Here is a 22208-nt window from a genome sequence, read left to right as displayed (position 1 = left end):
GTCATGGTACAGGAGGGGTCAGACAAGGGTACCCAGAGAATGCCACCCTTAACCTGAGGGATCTGGTCATTTGTGAGGGAAGAAGACAGGAAGGGTGTTCCAGGCAGAGGTTCAGTCTAGGCAGAAAATGCCCAAGTCCTGGAGGTCAGCAAATAACTAGAGTGATTGAACAGAGAAGGAGAGCGCAGAATGAGGTCTGGAGCACAGGCAGCTGCTTTGTAGCCAGTGAGGAAAATGGAACAGGGGTAAATGGGCATCCATGCCTATGTCTGGATATAAGCATAGTCTGTACCCTGCAGCCTCAGCAGAGGGCCCAAGGCCAGGATCCTCAAGGGAAAAGACTGAGTGAGGCTGCAGTTGCTGAAAAGCTGAGGGTTGAATGAGGGGGCAAAGCTAACATGAGGAAAGAGAGAAACAACAGTGTGTTGAGGGAGGGAAGGGAATAAATCCTCATTGACAACTTGCTATGAAGTTGGGGCTTAGCCTCAGTTTTTCATCTAAAAAAAATGGGACTACCTCCAGGACTATGGTGAGGATTAAATGAGATAATACACATTATCTGCTTAGCATGCAGCCTGGCACACCGTGAGTGGTTAATGAATTGCAGCTACCTTTATTACTACTGCATGCTAATTCATTCAACAACTGTTTATCAAGTGCCGACTACATGCCAGGCACTGTTCTAAGTGCTGGGATACATCCGTGAACAAAACAGACAAAAATCACTGTTCTTGCAGGGTTACTTATTAGTGCTTATTCTTTTCATATTCACAACCCTGTGAGGAGGGTCTTATTACACTTATTTTGTAGATGAGGACTGGACACTAGGCTAAGCAACTAGTCCAAGATCAGGAAGCTAGCCAGTGGCAGAGGCAGGATTTGAACCCAAGTCTCCGTGATGATATACACAAGGCTCCTTTCACTACCCCACCCTACCGCTATACAAAAGGCAACACAGAATTAATTATTGCCTGTACGGTATCAATTATATTTTCAACACAGATTTTTCTGTGATGGTCTGGCTTTTAAACCACCTGTCCCCATCGGTCCTGTAAATCATGCATACCCATCAGACTATGACTGGTATGGGGGCAGGAAGATGCTATTGCTTTATTCATTGAACCTACACGAACTTCAGGGAAAGTAGAGGCCCTTATAGCTGGAGTAGAGGGGAAGGTTTCCTGGAGAAGGCTGGACCTGCAGCCACAGGCAGGAAAAGGACAGGTGAGGGAGTGGAAACAGTTTAAACAGTAATCCAGAGGGAGGGAGTGCACGGTGTGTGTGTGTGTGTGTGTGCATGTGTTGACTGCCTTAACAAATATTTATTGAGCACCTAACATGTCAGGTACTGCAGTAGGCACTGGGAATCACAGCAAAGAAGGTGTGCTATGTCCCTGCCCTCATGGTGCTTACAGAGAGTGTGTGTGTGTGTGTGTGTGTGTGTGTGTGTGTGTGTGTGTGTGTAGGGTAAGGTGAAGGAGGGGGATGGGAGGCATTGGGAAATGCACATGAAGATAAGGGCATTCATCCCAACAGAGACTCCTTTCTTTGACTTTTTGCTCCCCCAGCTGTGCTTCTTGATTTATTTCTCCACCCACCCCACACACACTTTTGCCAACTGGAGGAAAGGCACAGGCTCCTGGAAGCTGCCGATGGGCTCAGGAAGTCCCAGATGCCAGAGCGGGGCTGCGCCGAGAGTGTGGTGCCTTGGCTCAGCCTTGCAGGCTGGTGTTCCCTTTTGGTGTGGGCCTTTTATCTACTAGCTCAGTGCAGACAATGGATGCTAATCCAGTCTTCTGGGACCAAATGAAACAGCCGGCATTTAAAGGGCTCCAGCTCTCTTTTCTGATTACCAAGCGACCTACATAATCACTCTCACCCCAGCCTTCCTGGGAGGGCACTACCATTGACAAAGCCCAATCAGGCCCTCTCTCTGCTGGGAACTGGCTATGATTTCTTCTGAGCTTGCCAAGCAGAGAGGAGACTAGGGTAGCAGGAGCCTGGCCAAGGATTCCCGAGGCCTTGTTCTTGCCCCAGATCTGCAATTAACTCCTGCGTGACTCTGGGAATGTCTGTTCCCACCACCACCATCCCCTGGGCCTGTTTCCCCATTTGTAACATGAGGGGGTTAAACCAGACCATCTCAGAGGTCCCTCCTCTGCTCCAAAATTCTAGGTCATTCATGATGCCAGATCACACTACTCCAGCCTTAAAAAGTTTCCAGGGACTTTTGTGGAACCCACATGATGGGTATGAAGCTTAGCATGACAGTTAATAGCACAGGGGTTTGTGTGTGTATAGATATATGCTGATTTGAACATTTGCAAGACATATTAAGTGAAAAAAATCAAGTTGCAGAGTGGTTTCTATAGTATGATACCACACTGGTATGTTACACACGTGCTTGTACAAGCACACACATGCATAGAATATTCTAATATCTCTGGAAGGATACATAAGAGCCATGCGAGCTTGGAGAAAGGGAACAGGGTGTCTAGGGAGAAGATTTAAATTTCACTTTTTGTATTTCTTGATTTTTTAAACCACGTGCATTGCTGCTTCGAAAATTAATAAATGGTTTTAAAAATAGAGCACGGACTTTGCCGTCAATTCACTTATTCACTTAACAAATATTTACTGAATACCAGTTAGGTGGCAGAGACTGATATAGGAGGTGGTGAGTAAGACAGTCCCTGCCCCCATGAAGCCCACATTCTAGATTGATAATAGCCCAGTCAAGTGTGTAATATAATGCCAGGTAGCAATAAGGAGCATGAAATATACAAGACAGACTTGAATATGAAGCCTGGCTTTTCACCACAAATTGTTTGACCTTGAGTAGGTTGCTTCACCCTGTTGATCCTCAGTTTCCTCGTCTATAAAATGGCAGCAATAGTGCTCCATTGTTTCTTGTGTGTGAAAATGAAATGGAGTGAATAACAGTACCTGGGACATAATAGGGGTTTGGTAAATGTTGGTTATCATTTTGGTTACTATTACTGGGGGAAGGGTTTGGAGGGGAGTGGACATGGCCAAGAGCTGTGTAGGGTGGGGGTGGGCAGACACCTGGGAGACAGAGCAGGTGGGCGAGATAGGAAGAAGTGCACCAACTGGGCTCACTGAGGGTGGGATGATACAGAAGGAGAGGAGGGTGTGAGGGACCCAGTCCAGAAGACAGAAGTGGGCTTGCAGCCTTAACCAGCAGGGAGCCCCACGTGGCTCCCCCAGGGTGCCTGGTCTAGCCAGGAAATGGCATGCAGGTTGGTGGGGGGAGTCCATTCATTTCATCCTCAGTGCCCAGGGACAGAGCCATTTGGGTTTCTTGGCAGGGCTGGGTCTCTGAGTGGCAGGTATCTCCATGTTAGGCTTACAGGCTGTTGGGAGGGTCCACTGAGAGCTTCCACCCCATCCCGCGGTGATGCCTGACTCCTTACTATTAGAGTAGCTCACCATGCACAGGGCAGATGAGAAGGTCTGGGTGACATTGTGTCTGAAGATCTTTGCCAAGAATATAGATGCAACCTAGGAACAGAAAGAGAGGGTTTCCTCAGGGGTTCCCAAGCTGGCCAGCCTTCAGACTCTCCTGAGGTTCCAGTACAGATTCCTGAGCCTTAGTCCCCAAGGGCTGACTCAGCAACACAGGGTGGGGTCTCACTAATGTCTCCTTGGAAGCCACACTGCCATACCCAAACCAATGACAGGTGCTTCTCAGGTAATGGGCTGGAAGCTTCTTCTCTGCACCCCAGCCGGACATTAGGCCAAACTCCAGGATCGCCTGTGATAGAAAAAACACAGTCACTTGTTCGGTGACTTAAAGCTTGTTGGGTGCCTGTGCATGAGCACTTATGTGTGTGCGTGCATGCGTACACACGTGTTTGTATACGTGTGCATGCCATGCATGTGCATCTGTGTCTACGAGTGTGTGGTATATCGAAATAAGGGAACAGGAAGGGAGTGCAGGTCCAGTGGAGGGAGAAAGCCAGAGAAGTGAAGTGTGTGCTTCTCAAGAGAAAATGAAATTCAAAGAGAAAATCACTGCCCTGGGGGACTCTGTAAATCTCACCTGCTTTTAGTGAATCTCAGTGAATCTCATTCAGTGAAGATTTTTATGCAAATCCACGCAAACAAATTCTGGGCCCTGCTTGGAGTCCTGGGAGGGCGGGTTCCATTTCAGGAGCTGTGGCAGGGTGGTGAATCTAGTAGGAGGCCCCTCCTGAAAGCTGAAGATAAGAGGCTGGCCATGGCCCATGGGGCTCATTTGACAGTTCCCAGTGATAGCTTCTTAGCCACACATGAAATATGTATCTATGGGTTTTGGACACAAACTCAAAATGTCAAATTTTTTTCAAATTATTTTTGAGCAGCAAAATCCCCCTTTGCCTAAAGGAGGTTTTAAATAGAACCCTGACATAGAAAAGAGAAAACGGCAAGCTGCTCTAGTTCAAGTATGGAAATGGGGATGGGGACACAGTGCCCCTCCCACTCAGGTTATGCCCACCCCCCCTCACTCAGGCCACACCTCAGGCAACAGAGGTCTCAACCCAGATTAAAAACCCTTTGGCTCCCTCACTTTCCCCACTTTACAGGTAGAAAACCCTCCTGGCTCCCTGCTGCTGTGCCCACATCCCTTTGTACTCAAAAGGGACCTGCTGCCTACCACCCGGGGCTCACTGTGTCCTAAGCTGGAGGACCAGTTCTTTCTGGAAAGAGGAACCTTAAAGAGACTATGGCCAGCAACTTGGGAGATGACTCACTGGTTCCTCGGTTCCTCGTTCTGTGACTTTGCTTCACTGCCGAGGGTATAGGTTCTGAGGTCAGGTTTGAATCCTTGCTCTGCTACTGAAAGCTGTGTGATCTTGAGCAAGTCACGTAACCTCTCTGAGCCTGTTTCCGCTTCCATAAAATGCACATAGTTCCTCCATCACAGGTTTGTGTAAGGAGTAAAGGAGCTGTTATAAATATCAGGGGTAGCAAAGGCACAGGCCTACGTGGCCCAGGAAAGTAATTGAGATGAGAGGTCACTGAGCAGTGCATAGTCCTGAAGGGGAAGCCGCCACTCGGCTCCACCTGATTGTTCCCCTGTGGGAAGGAGAGCCCAGGGGATGGATTTTCCTAATTTTCCAGGAAAAAAACAGAAATTCAGCTCTTTATGTAAAAAATCCCAATTTTTAGAACTTGGCAACTAATTCAAAGTTTTTAAACACTGTGGGTCAAATAAAACACATCTGGAGGGCCAGGAGCTTGTAACCATAGATACCAAGGGACAAAAAGTAGCACGTAGGAGTCGCTCACTAAGCTCCATGAACCAGCACACCTGCTCTACCTTCTCCCCTTTCCTTTCTGCCCTGACCATCCCATCACCTGGTAAGCTCCGAGTTTTCCTTCTGAGAGGATCAAGAGAGATTTGCAAGCTCACCCCGCTGAGCCTGCGTCTCCAGACGGCAGGTCCTGCCCACCCCATGCTCTGGTTTATTTCTACTCAGACACTTCCCTCCTGCCCCTGTGAGACTGGCCTGGGACCTCGGACCCTTTGCTGGGACCTGAGACCCTTTGCTGCAGTGCTGCAGTGCTTGCACATGGACACACACCTCTCCTCAAGCAACAAAATACAAAGAAACTATATAGGACTGAAAATAACTGCGTGCATTGCAGTTGGGGCAAATTCTGCACCCAAAAGATACAAAGACACCAAAAAACCCAACTGCCACTTTTGAAGAGCCTGGAGCAAAAACAGGGTGTCAGGAGCAAAAGCTCGGGAGCACGCCCCCTGCACACAACACCACCTAAGGGGTGAGCAAAACACCTAAGCTACCCTCTGGCCCGACCCCTGGACGCACCCCTATCCTCACCCCATATAAGAAACAAGCTTGCCCGCAGCACTCAGGGAGCGAGCAAGCAAGGGAACCTGTTGTTTGTTCTTGCTCCCAGCTGCTGCTGCAGCACGGGCCCCAATAAAGCCTTGCCTGAATTTCTTGTCTGGCCTCTAGTCAATTTCTATTGATTGGGGAAAACCAAGAACTGTGGTCGGTAACACCTGGATGCCCTGGCAACTCTCTATAGGTGGTTAAAGGCAGCTTGTCAGCTTCCAAGTGTATGTGGTGCGTGTGTGTGTCCAGGGGGAGCCTTCAAAGGTGCCATCTCTGCTTCCTGCCTCTGAAATTCAAAGCTGGCTTCTCAAGGAGTGAAGGATCTTTGCTCTGGGCACTGAGCCCTGTTGTAGCAGGATTAATCATGCTCTCCAAGAGGAACTCTCCAGGGCTATGGTGATGTCCTTGGACAGTCACATCTGGAGTTGGTCTGGCTGCCTTTCACATCCCCTGGGGTGTGTGTGTGTGTGTGTGTGTGTGTGTGTGTGTGTCTATGTGTGGCAGGGTTAGGGGCACAGAGAGATTGGACTTTCTTTTATTTTCTTAGTTTCCTTCCTTCTTTTGTTCCACCCTCTCTCCTTCCTTCTCCTGTTTTGTTTTGTTTTTTTACAAAAGTTACTAGGCTTTTGTACAAATGATGCATACTCACTGAAAAAAAATTTAACTCAGAAAAGTTCAAAGAATGTAATAAAAATGCAAAAGCGAAAACAAACAAAAAACTCTGCTCCTCAGAAAAATCACTGGTAACAATTCCGTGAGCATCTTCCCAGAGGTCTCTTTATATGTAGATAAACTGGTACAGAAATGACTGTTTAATTTTACGTAGTTGGGCTCATAAAATATCTGTGCAGTTGTGCAATATGCTTTTTTCTCTCAAACGGCATGTCCAGGGATGTCTTTTCCTGGCAGTGTACTCAGATCTGCACCATGGCTGTGGCTGCAGAAGATACCATGGAAGCTCCATAAATTACTTATCAGATCCCCTCTTGGGAAGACACATAAATTCCCCGTCAAGGTCCCCAGAGCTTCTCTGGACCCAGAACGCACGCTCCCACGCCTGCACACTGGGGCAGCCTCCTCTTTAGTTTTCTGTTTCCAGGCCTTCCCGTGACAATGTGTCCCCACACAGCCGGGGCTGGCTTGTAATCATGCCCAACAGATCATGTCACTCCTCTGCTTATGACCCTTGAATCTCTTCCCTTCACTCTTAGGATAAATTCCAACCCCCTTACCATAGCCTAAGAAGACTGGCATTTCCATGATGGGGCCCTACATCTGGCTGCCTCTGGCTTCCTCTGCTGCCGGTCCAAGATCATTCACTCTCACTTCAGAACCTCTGCACTCACAGTTCTCCTAGATCTTTGCTAACTAGCTTTTCCGGCACTCAGGTTTCAGCTCAGAGATCTCCTTCCTAATCCCCACCCCCACGCCCAATCAATGCTTATCCCTTTGCCCCTGCCAGTCGTCCCAGTACACTGCTTTTTATTTTCTTTGCAAAAGTTATCACTATGTGAAGTTGTCTCACTGATTTGTTTCCATGCTTATTATTTGCCCACAAGGGCAGGGACCTAGACTGGGGACCCAGTGATGCTGAGTCATCCTTTGTTGAATAAACAAGCCTACCACCCAGCCTGTGCAAAACACCAACACTCTTTTTATTATTAATTTGTATTGGAGTATAGTTGCTTTACAACGTTGTGTTAGTTTCTACTGTACAGCAAAGTGAATCAGCTATACGTATACATATATTCCCCCTTTTTTGGATTTCCTTCCCATTTAGGTCACCACAGAGCACTGAGTAGAGTTCCCTGTGCTATACAGTAGGTTTTCATTAATTATTTTATACATAGTGTCAATTGTGTATATACGTCAATCCCAATCTCCTAATTCATCCCACCCCAGCCCCCAACACCAACACTCTTAAAATCCCTATGCCCCAGTTCCCGGGGTTTTCCTGCATCTCTCCCTTAAAATATCTCTGGTTTTCAAAGTGAGCTTGAGTGTGTCTCTCTGCTCCTTGCCCCCAGAAGAGCCCAACCCAGAGTTCCAGCCCCTTCTCATCTTTACCTCCCCCATGTCTCATCAGGAAACTTACTCTTCAGCCAAATGGGGTTCTTGACCTCTTCATACGCACCTCCCTCTGCCAGGCCTCCTCTGGCTCCTGGTCTCTCTCTCTTGCTCTTGCCATCTGGCCTCTGCTGCCCAAACTTTATCCACCCTTAGTCCAGCTAAAATATCACTGCCCCCCGGGGAACGTGTCCTGTCTTTGGCCACAAGAATGATTGTTTCTCTCTTCTGTATTCACGTTGACACTTTATCTTTCCCACCCTTGAGACATTAGCACTTTATGCGTCCAATATTGCCATTTCTATCCCTAGCTTGATCTTTCCTACTAGATTATGAGTTCCTTGCCAGCAGAGACTATGGCTTGTTTACCTTTTTATAACAGTTAACGTCAAGAAAGTGCTTTATGTAGGTTAGCTCTTTTAAGCTTCACTCTGAGTTGGGAACTGTAAGTAACCTTGTTTAACAGATGAGCAGGTGCTGAAACTTGCTAAAGGTTACACAGCGAGGAAGCAGTGAAGCTAGGATTTGAATCCACAGCCTGAAGCCTTGGCCGTGAAGCCAAAGTTCACCTTGGCACCTGGGGCAAAAACCCCTTTCAGCTGTTTTCCTCCTCTCTGTGCAGTAGCTGCCGCCGGCCCTCAGCTGCCAAACCCTCAGGTCTTTGAAGTGGAGGATCTGCAGAGATACTGTTAGTCTTGACAAAAACAAATCAGAGGACTGATTGCTCAAATCCAAATCTGAGTGTCAGCCTCCAGGGCTCCACATCATGACTCACTGATGATTCAAGAGTCAGGCTCCGGGAGCCAGGAGGTGCTGGGGTGATTTCTATTACATTGTTGCACTGAAGTGTTTCTCTAAATTATGCCCATGCCTCCATCTCTCCCTCCTTATCCAGCTGGGAACACACTGGGCAACTTCTCTGTTTGTTTTTGTGAACCCCTGCACTGCTTCCCTCCCTATTCCTTTTCTCTCCCATAAGCTCTCTCCTCTTTCCCAAAGCTCAATGAAAAACATTCCTGATAAAATGTGTGACTCGAGCAAGCCCTTTGCCCTGCACCCTGAGTAGCTATTTCTGCAGCTTCTGTAAATGAGCTTAGAACACTGATAAGGAGGTGGTGGCCCAGAGAGGGCATGGAATCTGCCTAAAGTCACACAGCAAGTGGATGACTGGTATTGAACCTATACAAAAGGACAGAGTATCAGTGAACCCTGGAGTACCCAAGACCCAGCCTCAGTAAGTAGCAACTCATGGCCATTCGTGTTTCATTACTCTGACCTACTTCCCCACTCCCAGATTACTTGGAAGGAATGGTTTCCTATGGTGCCTTGCCTGGGTTTGTGGTTGAACAGAATAATGAAAGAAAAGTTGGTTTTGGTGTGTGTGGGGGGGTGGGGTCTTTCACCTTCCTGGGCCTCCTTCCTTTCCTTCACCCCTCTGGCTACCTAAATCCCACACCCTATTTGGTCCTCTGCTTGTTGCCACCCTTTTCATTCTCTCCTGGTGGCCTGCTGAATCCCTGCCGAGGGACTAGGGGCTCAAAATGCTCTTCTAGATCCCTGAAATTTAGGAGAGGTCTCCAGAAAAGCAACTCTTTCAAGCCCCAGAGGAAAACCAAGCCTCTTGGGAAGGATTTTCAGACCTAGATTGTGTTGAGAGAGAGACATGTGTTCCTTCTTTCCTGGGTCACAAAAAACCATGGAGTATTTAATCTTTTATCGAGAAAATTTCAAACCTATACAAACGTGTAGTGACTATTAATGAACCCTCATGCGCTCATCACCCAGCCTCAACAATTAGCAACTCATAGCCAGTCTTCTTTCATTGCTCTTAGCCACTTCCCCTCTCCCAGATTACTTTGAAGGAAATCTCAGAAATCATACCTTGTTATACATTGTTATAAATGAGCCAAAGATGGCCTCTGTGTATTGATTCCTAGGTTTATTTCTTCACTGACACTTCAGACCCATTAGCTTAAAAGCCAAACCCAAATTTTTACACATCCAATTGTTTTCAAAACATCACAAGCAAGCAGATCTTTAGGCACTTAGAGACTGCTTTGCACACCCTGGAAACCTCACCCAGCACCTCCTGACCATTGATAAGATGGGGCCTTGTAGTTACGAAACCCCAAGCTGCCCTCCAAGTTCCCTGACCCAGAGACTCCCATCGCACCGATGAGCGACAAACAGACATCATCTAGACACCTACACCCCCTCTCTGATCCCCGTCTCCCCTGAGTGTACCTTTGCCCCCTCCCTGCCCTAAGCTCTGGATGGTCTCATGTTATGATGGACTTCCCCTCTCGTGCAACTGTCCAAGCATCATGCAGTAAAGGTTGTTGCACATTAATGCTTCGTATGGTCCTATGTTTTTCCTTGATCATTACCCCAATCCCTCGAACTCCCTACAATTATTTCATCTGTAAAAATTTCAGTATGTATTTCTAAAAATAAGAACTCTGAAAAACTACAAGTGCCCATCAATACGTGATTGGATTAAGAAGATGTGATATGGGAGCTATATAGCTATATACACATATACAAACAATGGAATATTACTCAGCCATAAAAAAGATTGAAATACTGCCATTTGCAGCAACATGGATGAACATAGAGAATATTATGCTTAATAGAAATGTCAGACAGAGAAAGACAAATACTATATCACTTAAATGTGGAATCTAAAAAATAATACAAATGAACGTATACACGAAACAGAAACAGACTCACAGATATAGAAAACAAACTTGTGGTTACCAGAGGGGAGAGGGAAGAGGGGAGGGACAAATTTAGGGTATGGGATTAACAGATATAAAGTACTGTATATAAAATAGATAAACAACAAAGATATACCATATAGCACAGGGAATTATACCCATTATCTTATAAAATTGTAATGGAATATAGTTTGCAAAAATACTGAATCACTATGCTGTACACCTGAAACTAACACAATATTGTAAATCAACTATACTTCAATAAAAAGTAAAATAAAACTACAATATCTTACCACGTCTAAAATTTAATAATATTTCCTTAATATTATTAAATTTTCAGTCAGTGTTGCTGTTTCCAATTGCCTCATAATGTATTTTTTTTCCTTTGTTTATTTGGATTTGGATCCAAATAAGCTCTACATATTTGGTTTGGTTGAAATGTCACTTAGACCTCTTTAATCTATTGCTACTCACTCTCTCTCTGCCTTGCAATTTGTTTGAGGAAGAAACCAAATTGTCTTGTAGAGTAGCTCACAGATAAGTGAACTTTAAGATTGCATCCTCATGGTGTTGTTTAACATGCTCTCCTGTTCTCTGTAGTTAGATCTAGAGGCTTGATCAGATTCAGTTTCAATTTTTTTCAGCAAAACTGTTTCCTAGGTGGTGCTGTGTTCTTCCACTGGGAGGTTCATAATGTCTGATTGACTTGCTTGTGATGTTAGCTGTTGCTGACCATTGCCAGATTCATTAGTTCATTAGGGATTGCAAGGCAGTAATATTCTTCCTCATTTAGTAGGTGGAACATTTCTAGAGAGAGAAATGTCTCCCCATTTATTATTAGGTTTCCAGTGATATATTTTGAAAAGAGAATGCAGAATAAATGTTTGATTCTTTCCCTTTCTTCACCAATTTTCTATTTTCAAAAGTTGATTATCTTGCATTTTCTGTGCCATTCAACTAGTCTTATTTTGTTTTAATATCATAATGAATTCATGAATTTAAACATACTGAATGTTTCAATCCTTTGCAGTTATTGTCCTTACTGATGCTCAAATTATCCCATATTTGACCAGTGGGAACATCTTCTTCAAGTTGATTATGAAGTCCTTTTGACATGTCCTTGTAGTTGTCAATAGTCTCTTTGTTATCGAGAATAAGATGTTCTAGGCTCACCTTGTACATTTTCTTTTTATTACATCTGACCTGAATCAGCCACTTCTCCAAGAACCCCTAGTTCCTATTGGTGGGAAATGATATTTCAAGACAGTAATATAGTTATTAAGGGAGCTCACTGACACTGGTTGGTTATTATTTTTAGGCTTTTTTAGTCGACAGGGCTTAATAATTATTTTAAGGGTAAAGTATGTCATGTGTTCAATAGCAATTCTTTCTCTTTAAATTCAGTACTTGAGGAATTTTTTACTGAACTTTTAAAAATCTTCTATCTGTATCTCCCTTCTCCTAAGACGAGAATCCAGCTTCTCAATGACAATGACAGTGATAGCATTAGAGTATCACTGAACTATTCATTTTCTTTATCACACAATACAGTCTGAAAATAACACCACCAACAGTACCATCACCAATGTGATGTGATTACTGAAAAGAGTTATGATCTTTTCTTGCAAATATTTTTGTCCTTAGAGTACATACTATTTAGGATGTACAGTCAAATTATTGTGTTTTGAAGTCACTTGGAATACTTCTGTATGTATGGTTATGCCAACAAATACATACATAATTAAGTCCATTTAATTGTTTTATTTCTGTTTTTTGAGGTATAATTTTCACAGTGACATTCTCAGATCTTAAAGTTTTTACATTATAAATGGTTTTACAGTTTGATGACCTTTGACAAATGCATATACCCATGTAACTCACACCCCAATCAGGATATAGATTGCCCACAACCCAGAAAGCTCCTTGTGAAATAATAAATATATATATATTTGTCTCTGCCTCCAAGTTCTGATTAAGAACTCCTAAATCCCTTCTGAAAAGGGATGTTAGGAACATCTTTTGTTCTAATATTTGGTCTTTGACCCCAGTTCCTGACACAGAGATTCTAAATCCCTTGGAATTTTCTGGATAATAGGACCATTCTTTGTTCTAATGAGGTGACTCTTGGTGGGATCCTGGATGGAGGCTGGTCACCAGAAAGAACTAGTCATGATTAGAAGCTTGGTAATTTCAGCCCCAGGTCCCATTCTCCAGAGAGGGGAGAGGGGCTGGAAATTGAGTCAATAATTGATTACACCTACGTGATGAAGCCTCCATAAAAATTCCAAAAGTATGGGATTCAGAAAGCTTCCAGGTTGATGAACACATCATGTGCCAGGGAGGTGGCACACCCCAACTCCACAGAGACAGAAGCTCCTGTGCTTCTGAATCTCACCCTTTGTATCTCTTCATTTGGCTATTCATCTTTTATTACATCCTTTATAATAAACTGGTAAACATAAGTGAGTGTTTCCCTGAGTTCTGTGAGCCATTCTAGCAAATTATTAAGCCCAAGGAGGGGTCATGGGAACTCTATTTATAGCCATTCTGTCAGAAGTACAGGTGACAACATAGGACTTGAAATTGGCATCTGAAGTGGAGGCAGCCTTGCGGGACTGAGCCCTTAACTTGTGGGATCATCTGATACTAACTCTAGGTAGATAGTATCAGAAATGAATTGAGTTGTAGGACATCCCGCTCGTGTTGGAGAATTGGTCCATGTGGGGAAAACCCCACACATCTTGTTTCAGAAGTACTGTGAGTGGGAGAATAAAAGAAAACACAGTGCATTTTTCCTAGTCACTATCAGCCTTTACCCCACCTGATACCCCACCCCAAAGTAGCCACCCCTCTGATATCTTTCACCATAGATCAGTTTGCCTGTGGAACTGTATATAAATGGATTTGTAGTATGAACTCTTTTGTGTTTGACTCCTTTCACTCAGCATAATGTTTTTGAGATTCATTCATGTTGTGTGTATCAGTAGTTTGTTCTGTTGTATTGCTGAATAGTATTCCATTGACGAATACTCATCATTTGTTTATCCAAGCTCCTATTGATGGACAGTTAAACTGCTTCCCATTTTGGTTATTATGAATAAAGCTGCATCCAGGAAATTCTTGTACATAGTCTTTTTCTGAGCAGTCTTATGTAAATTCCCAAGAGTGGAATTGCTGGTAGGTATATATTTACCCTTATAAGAAACTGCCAGACCATTTTCCCAAGTGGCTGACCAATTTTACAGTGTTGTCAGCAATACACATCCATGCCAACATTTGAAGTTGTCCATCTTTTCAATTTTACCTTTTTGAAGGATTTGTACTTGTATCTCATTATGGTTTTAATTTGCATTTCCCTAACGACTAATAACATAAAGCACTTTTTCAGTTGTTTATTTGTCATTTGTATATCTTCTTTTGGAAAGTGTCTGTCCAATTGTTTTGCCATTAAAAAATGGAATTGTCTTGGTTATTGTTATATGAGTTCTTTATATATTCTAGATGAAAATCCTTTGTCAGACTTATGTAATTGTGAATAGTTTTTCCTAGTTGTGGCTTACATTTTCATTCTCTTAATTGATGTCTTTTGATAAGCAAAATTTTTGATTTTGGGGAAGATAAATTGATCAATATTTTATGGTTAGTACTTTCTGTGTCCTAGCCAAGGAATCTTTGCCTACCCCAGCCTTCTTATGCTGACTAATGCATGACATATCCTTTCACATTTATTTACTTTCAATCTTTTCTGTGCTTTTATATTTAAAGAGCATTTCTTGACGACAGCCTCTACTTGGGTCTTGCCTTTTTATACAGTCTGAAAATGTCTGCCTTTGAACTGGAGTGTTCAGTCTATTTAAATTTAATGTGAAGTCATATAATTATTGATATGGTGAGCTTTATGTCTACAATCTTGCTATTTGCTTTATATTTGTTCATATGTTCTTTCTTCCTTTTTGCCTTCTTTCCTGCATTCTTTTGAATTCTTTTTTGTATTCTATTTTATCTCCTCTGTTGGCTTTTTAGCTAGACTTCCCTGTTTTATATCTAATGGTTGATTTATGGAAACAGTATGCATCCTTAACCTATCATAGTCTACTTAGAGTTAATATTGTATTAACTCACATGTAATATGAAAAATTTACAGCAGTACACTTCCATTTACTCCCTACCCATCCTTTCTGTTACTATGATACATTTTACTTCCACATATGTTATAAACTCCACAATACATTATTGCTTTTGCTTTAAAACACCCATTATATTTTCAAAAATTAAGAAGCAAGGAGGGAGAAACCTTTTATATCTCCCTACATACTTACTATTTTCATCTCTCCATTTCTTCAGCTAGATTCATGTTTCACCTGAAGAACTTTACTATATCTTGCAGTACAGATCTTCTGATGACAAATCCTTCCAGCTTTTGTTCTGAAAATGTCAAAAAGCAAAATTTATTTTGCTTTTATTTTTGAAGGTTATTTCCCAGATATAAAATTCTAGATTGTCAGGGTGGTTTTCCCCCCTTTATCTCAGCACTTCAAATATGTCTTTAGATTTTTTCCTGCCTCACATTATTTTTAATAAAAAGTGGGTGGTTTTCCATTTTTCTCCACCATATACTGTGTCTTTTGGCCTTGGCTACTTTTAAGATGTTCTTTTTATCTTTGGTTTAAGCAATTTGACCATAATGTAGCTTATTTGTTCCCTGTGTATATCCTGCTTGAGGTTCATTGAGTTCTTTGAAGGAAACTGGAATTTTTCAACAAATTCGGGGAAAACAAATTGGCCAGTATATCTTCAAATATTTTTTCTTTTCCATTCTCAATCTCCTCTACTTCTGGAATCCCAATTACACATGTGGTAGACTGCTTGATATTATCCCAACAGTCAGTGAGGCTCTGTTCATTTTTTTTAACACCCTTTTCCTCTCTGTGCTTCATTTTGAATTGATTCTCTTGTCACATATGGTCAACTGCATTGATCTTTTCTCCTGCAGTGCCCAATCTTCTGTCTTGTCCCACTGAAATTTTCATTTCAGATATTATACTTTTCAGTTCTAGAATTTCTATTTTTATAGTTTCCATTTGTCTACTGATATTCCTCTATAGGTTCACCCATTATATTTATATTTTCCTTGAAATCTTTAAAATGTATTTATAATAGACATTTTAAAGATATTGTCTACTAATTACAATATCTGTGTCACCTCTGGATCTGTTTCTCTTGATTACTATTAATTATTTTTCCTGGTTATGGTCTTCTTTTCTTGTTTCTTCACAGGTTTCATAATTTTTGATTGTATGATAGGTATTGTGGATGATACGTTGTTGAGTCTGGGATTTGGTGGTGTCTTCCTTTAAAGGGTTTTGAATTTTTTTTCTGGCAGGCACTTAATTTACTAGTGGGCCAGCTCGATCATTTGAAGGCTTGTTTTTAAGCTTCTTTAAGGTATGTCTAGAGTAGTCTTTACTCTGGAGCTATAATAGCCCTACACTGTAAGGCGTGGTTTTTCCAGTATCACGGCTGAATGTTTAGAGTGTTCAGCAGGTCCCTCTGCCCTGGATGATCAGATCTCATATGTATCCCAGAGCTGTGACTTTTGGAATCTGCATTCAGCTCACAGTTCCTCTGTAGCTGTTCTCTGCCAGGCTTTCCAGAATCTAGTCTTGTGTGTCTACTCTTTACATTTGGCTAAAGACTTAAGGTGACTTAAGGGCACCCTATGCAGATTTCACAACTCTTTCTATACACAAGTCCCTCCTATCTGGTACCCAGTCTTGCAGCTCCAACTGCCTCAGTAGCCTTGAACTCTAATATCTGCCCCCTCATCTCAAGCAAAACTTCTGTGCTCTGCGTTCAGTGCACCTCCCTGTGCTGCATGGTCTGGAGCAGGACCTCCAGGCAGAGAGTCAGGGCAATTTCTCTTATGGATTACAGTCCTCTACTGCCTGTTGAGAAACATCTAAAAACAGTAGTTACTGTACATGCTTTCCCATGATGGAAGGGCTGGTCCAGTCCCAGTTACTCTGTCGTCTGAAACAGAGATCATATATTTTTATTTTTTGGAGTTTCTTTTTATAATTTTATTTTCTAATTATATAGAATATTTGCAAGATTCCAAATCGAATCTACCAAATAAGATTTATTCATAGAAGTCTAGCTGGTATTCCTATACCTTCCACCTTACTCCCTCCATTCCCTTCTATGTAACAATTAAAAATAATATTCATGGTTTATTTTCTATTCTTTCTTTTGTTAACGTAAGCAGTGTATGTGTGTTGTATTCACCCCTTATTTAAATAAGTAGTAGTAGTATACTCTACATATCGATACTTTCCTCCATTTTGCTTTTTTTCATGTAACTATGTATCCTGATGATCACTCCATACTAGTATAAAGAGATACTGCTCATTCCTTCATCACAGTTGCATAGTTCTCAATTGTAAGAGTGACTAACGTGTCCCGGTTTGCCTAGGACTCTCCTGGTGTTAGCACTGAAAGTTCCATGTGTCCCAAACCGGGTTGGTTGGTTGCCCTGTCATTGTATGAGTGTACTGTAATTTATTTAATCAGTCTTCCTTGGATGGATATTTGGGTTGTTTCCAATCTTTCACTGCTACAAGCAGTTCTCAGTGAATAGCCTTGTGTATATATCTTTTCATATTTTGCCAGTGTATATTTGAGTTATATTTTTAGAAATGGGACTGCTGGTTCAAAGGTAAATGTGTAAGTTTTCCAGATATTGTCAAATTCTCCTCCATAGGGATTGTACAATATGCATTTCCACCAGCAAAGCTTGAGATCCTGTTTCTCCAGAGATGCACCAACAGAGAATGTCAAACTTTTATTTTTTCCAGTTGAATATCAGGTGAGAAATTATACCTCAGTATAGTTTTAATTTACATTTCTCTTATGAGCAAATTTGAGCATCTTTCAAAATAAGAGCCACTTGCACTTCTTTCTCTGTGGACCGTTGGTAGAATTCTCTAGCCTATTTTTCTATAGGCTTATAGGTTTTTTCTTCTCTAATTTTAGAAGTTCTTTTATATATTAGATACATAAACCCTTTGCAATGTAAGTTGCAAATATTATTCCCAGTTTGTTGTTTATCTTTTCACTTTGCATATAACAACTTTTGCCGCGCCCAAAATTTTTTGGACTCTAATCAATGTAGCTATGTTTTCCCTATTAAGTCATAGAAATGATTTCCCCATTCCCAGACTACAGAAGAATTCAACAACGTTTTCTCCTAGTGCTTGTATGATTTGCTTTATTACCTTTACATTTCTGATCCATTTGGGATTTATCCTGATGTGTGAGAGGAACGGATGCAATTTTATCTTTTTCTATATGGCTCTCCAATGATCTGAATATAATTTAAAAGTCCATCATTTTTCCTCTGATTTGAGCTGTTGTCTTTATCGCATATTAAATTTGCATATGAATGGGTCTTTCTCTGACTTTCCTGTTCTGTTTCATTTTCATTATAGAGGCTTCATAGCATGTTTTAGTATTTAGTAGGGTTAAGCCCCCGCTCTTTGTTCTTCTTTTTCAGGATTTTTCTCACTATTATTTGTTGTTCTTCCAAATGAACTTTATAACCAACTTGTTTAGCTGCAGGAAAATTCTGAAGATATTTTTATTGGGACTACCAAGTTTTTATACATTAACTTTAGGGAGAATTGTCATCTTTATGACACTGAGTCTTCCCAGTCAAAAACACAGTATCGAGTGACATTTCTGATTACATTTCAGATTAGGGAGTTGATGAAATTCTCTGCATGATCATGTGGCTGGGGACCACTGGGTTTCACAAGTCTTCCTGAGCCCAGCCCATGCCACCTCTTCCAGGAAGCCTGTCTTCTTTTCTAGGGAAATGATCTCTCCATTCTCTACAGATATCTTGTGATTCACATGAACATTTTCGACTATAGCTCCTACGTTTACATATGTGTACCCTATTTCCCCTTCCGGGCTAAGAGCTCTCTGGGAACTGGGTATGTATTATAAATCACAGGTATACCGATAAAAGCTAAGCTAAGGCAAGAGACTCTGAGCTGGGTGCATCACATCAGTTACTTCACAGCCTTTCCCGGGGGTCACCAGCTAGCATCTGGCAAGCCAAATCTAGCCCATGTGTTTGACCTGCATGGAAATTTTAAAAATTTTGTTTTAGTTGCCAACAATGAAAAATTATAAGATTTCACATAAAAATACAGGTGTTCAGATTTTCTCAAAGTAATGGAAGTTCATGGCAACAACCAGCTGGAGCTGAGTATCTGCTGTCCCTTTAGACCAGGCAGGCACATCACATCTCTCCCCATGCCTCTTCATTTCCATGATCTGTCTAGGCCCTGGAAGCATTTGAGTCCGTAGTTCGTCTCCATAAAACCACTGGAAAATGGAAAGAGTGAAATCTCTGGCCCTGGCACACAGTGGGTGCTCAGCAGGTATTTGCGGAATGAATGAATCCCTGTTGGCTGATCAGGTTCTGAGAGTCTCCCTGACTTAGCAAAGGTCACATGACCAGAGGGTGACCGAGGAAGGGATTTAAAAGGAGGATCTACTTTGCTGCACAGCCCAGCGGTGTCTGACAGCCATCCAAGTGCTGGCCCACATGTTCTTTCTCACCTATTAGCTGGTTAATGGCCGCAGACTTGGTCCCAAGCCCTTAACCAACTGGGTTGTTCTCAGATGGAACGTTAGTAACTGCCTCATTAACACAGACAGGAGGGAGGGAGGCCTCAAACCTTAGGGGAGAAATGGGCCCTGGTGACCTTTTAGCTTCATAGAGTTAGGTTTGAGTCTATTTCTTTTTCTTTCTCTTTCCACATAGCTCCCCTAGGCCTCATCAAACCTGCTGACAGCGAGCACCCTGGGGGAGAGTTGCAGAAAGGCAGGGCGAGGGGGAGCCTGTGTCCTCTGCTCAGGGGTTTCCTTGCCTCTTTAAACGGAAGAGTAGAGGGCTTCAAGTTGTCCAGGCCTTAGGCCTCCCAACCCCCCAGGACATGGGAGCTTTACCAGTAAATTGCCTTAAAAAAGAACAGCTAATTAATTTTTTTTTCCATTCAACAAACAGGTATTGAGCAGCTTTTCTGTACCAGCCACTGTGCTAGCAGTAAAGGCCTTGGAGAACTCAATAGACATGTTCCTCATTCTAGTAGCAGAAACTGAAAAATAAGCCTGTGAGAAAAATGCATTTTTTTTTTTTACCTTTTTATCTTATAGTGGAGTATACTTGATTAACGATGTTGTGATAGTTTCAGGTGTACCACAAAGTATTTCAGTTATACATATACACGTATCTATTCTTTTTCAGATTCTTTTCCCATTTAGGTTGTCACGTAATACTGAGCAGAGTTCCCTGTGCTATACAGTAGGTCCTTGTTGGTTATCCATTTTAAATATAGCGGTGTGTACATGTCAATCCCACACTCTCTAACTATCCCTTCTCCCCATCCTTCCCCCTGCGCCCCGCCCCCCAACCATAAATTCATTCTCCAAGTCTGTGAGTCTGTAGTCTGTTTCTGTTTTGTAAATAAGCTCGTTTGTATCATTTCTTTTTAGATTCCTCATATAAGCTCTCTTTCTCTGGAAAAATGCATTCCAACAGGACAGGACGGGTATGGGAATACCTAGTGGGAGTGCCTCACGCAGGGATGGTCAGGAAGGGCTTCCCTGAGGGTGCCACCCTCCAGCTGAGTCCTAAATGACGAGAAGGAGTGAGCTAGGGGAAGAGGGAGAGGGGACGGAAGGTGGGAGGACCCAGAGGCAGATTTGAGGAGCAGGAGGAAGCTGGTAGGCCGGGGCGTGTGGACAAGGGGCCCAGGAGAAGGCAGTCAGAGGAGGGTCAAGCGGCTGACAGTGGAATTGAGGTGAGCACTTGCTATTTGCTGCGGTAAACGCTTCTCCGCGTAACAGGATGATGAGGGAACTCGTCCTTTCCCCTTGAACTGACGCCTAGCGTTCAGAGCAGAGAATCCAGAAGTGCTGCTTTCTACCTGTTCTGATGAGGGCTGCCAGCAGCAGTGTCCAGACTCCCCCTGCCCCAGGGCCCGCTGGAAGGCAGCAGATTAGTCCAGCCACCCCCCGCCAGCCCCTCTTTCCCCTTCTGGTTTGTAATTGAAAACCAAGGAGAGAGGCAGAATTGTGGCCGCGGCCGCGGCCTCGGCCTCGGCCTCGGCCTCGTGGGGAGCAGTGTTCCCCTGAGAGCTCCCCCGGCTCCCCCTCCCTCGTACCACACACCCCAGAGGCCAGTCAAAGGGTGGAGGGTGGGAGGACTCCCAGGGAATCCCTCCTGCAGTATGGGGGCGGTCCTGCAAGAAGGCGAGACTGACAGGTCACTCTGGTGGACAGAGTTTCACAGGTGGACATTTGCTGAGCGGCAGAGTCTACGCCACCGTGAACGTGGTGAGCCAGTGTGGGTGCACTCAGCCTGGGTCCCCGGATTCTGGGGGCGGTCGTGAACGTGGAGACTGGTGCTGAGGAAGGCAGGGAGGACAGCTGGGGCGGCTTGGCCCAACTGAGTGATGAGGGGGGTTCAGGACACCTACCCCCATAGAGAGCACCTTGGCATGCTGAACATTTTAGGCCGAAGGGGTTTGAGAAGACAGCAGAAGCAGGAAGGTCACTCTGACCCCATCCTCCCTCCCCTGAGATGGGTCATAAGACACTCATGTGAGAGCCCTTCTCCTCTCAGGGCGCCCCGAGTCCCCCATCTGCTGGCTGCAGCCCCTCGCGGAAGTGCTGCTACAGCTTACAATGGACCAGGTGCTGAGTGCTCGTGGCAATTTAGCTGTTTGCCACTGACCTGGCCTCTGCCTGCCTGCACCCAGAGGAAAGGGGCACCCTCATCTCGGAAGACAGAGGATCATGGAGAAGAATCCAAACGCACTGGCCTCGCTAAGTTTCCTCCAGTTTCCTACACTGGCTTCGTACTCCTCGACCTGCCATATTCCTCCACGACGTCCACTCTTTATCAAACCTAGCATGAAAAGATGCGGGTTTAATCATTTCCTCAGGTCTTCATTTCCTTTTGAAGGATTGCGTGTCATGTAAAACTTACTTAAATATATTTGTATGCTTTTCTCCTGTTAATTTGGCTGTCAGTTTAATTTTCAGACCCAGTTAGGGACCTTAAAAGGGTTGAGGAAGATTTTTCCCTCCCCTACAGTGAGTAGGGAGCTGGTGTGTTGTAGATGCCTAAGGACCCAAAGGCCTCGGTCCTGCAGCTCCACGTGAAGGATCCTGGAGGCTTCCTTCACATGGCAGGGCCTGAAGCTGGCAAGAGAGGAGAGGGGCCATCACGGACTCCGGGCAGGGCTGAGGAAGAGTAGGCTGCTGCTCTCTGCGGGGTCCGCAGAGCTGCCGTTAAGTGAAGTTCAATACCACCCTAAGAAAAGAAGACGCACCACCAAAACAAGGACCACCACATCCGCAGAGACCACCAGCACCTCGTGGAAAGTCGCTGACCCTCTGGGAGGCCAGGGACACTTCCCCCCACCCCCAGGAGGTCAGATAGGTGACACATCAGCTACCCACCTTGGACACTAGATGTCAG

Source organism: Balaenoptera ricei, chromosome 3 (assembly GCF_028023285.1).
Source record: "Balaenoptera ricei isolate mBalRic1 chromosome 3, mBalRic1.hap2, whole genome shotgun sequence".
Lineage (NCBI taxonomy): Eukaryota > Metazoa > Chordata > Mammalia > Artiodactyla > Balaenopteridae > Balaenoptera > Balaenoptera ricei.
The sequence above is the reverse complement of the archived record's forward strand: the minus strand, read 5'-3'. Positions refer to the sequence as shown.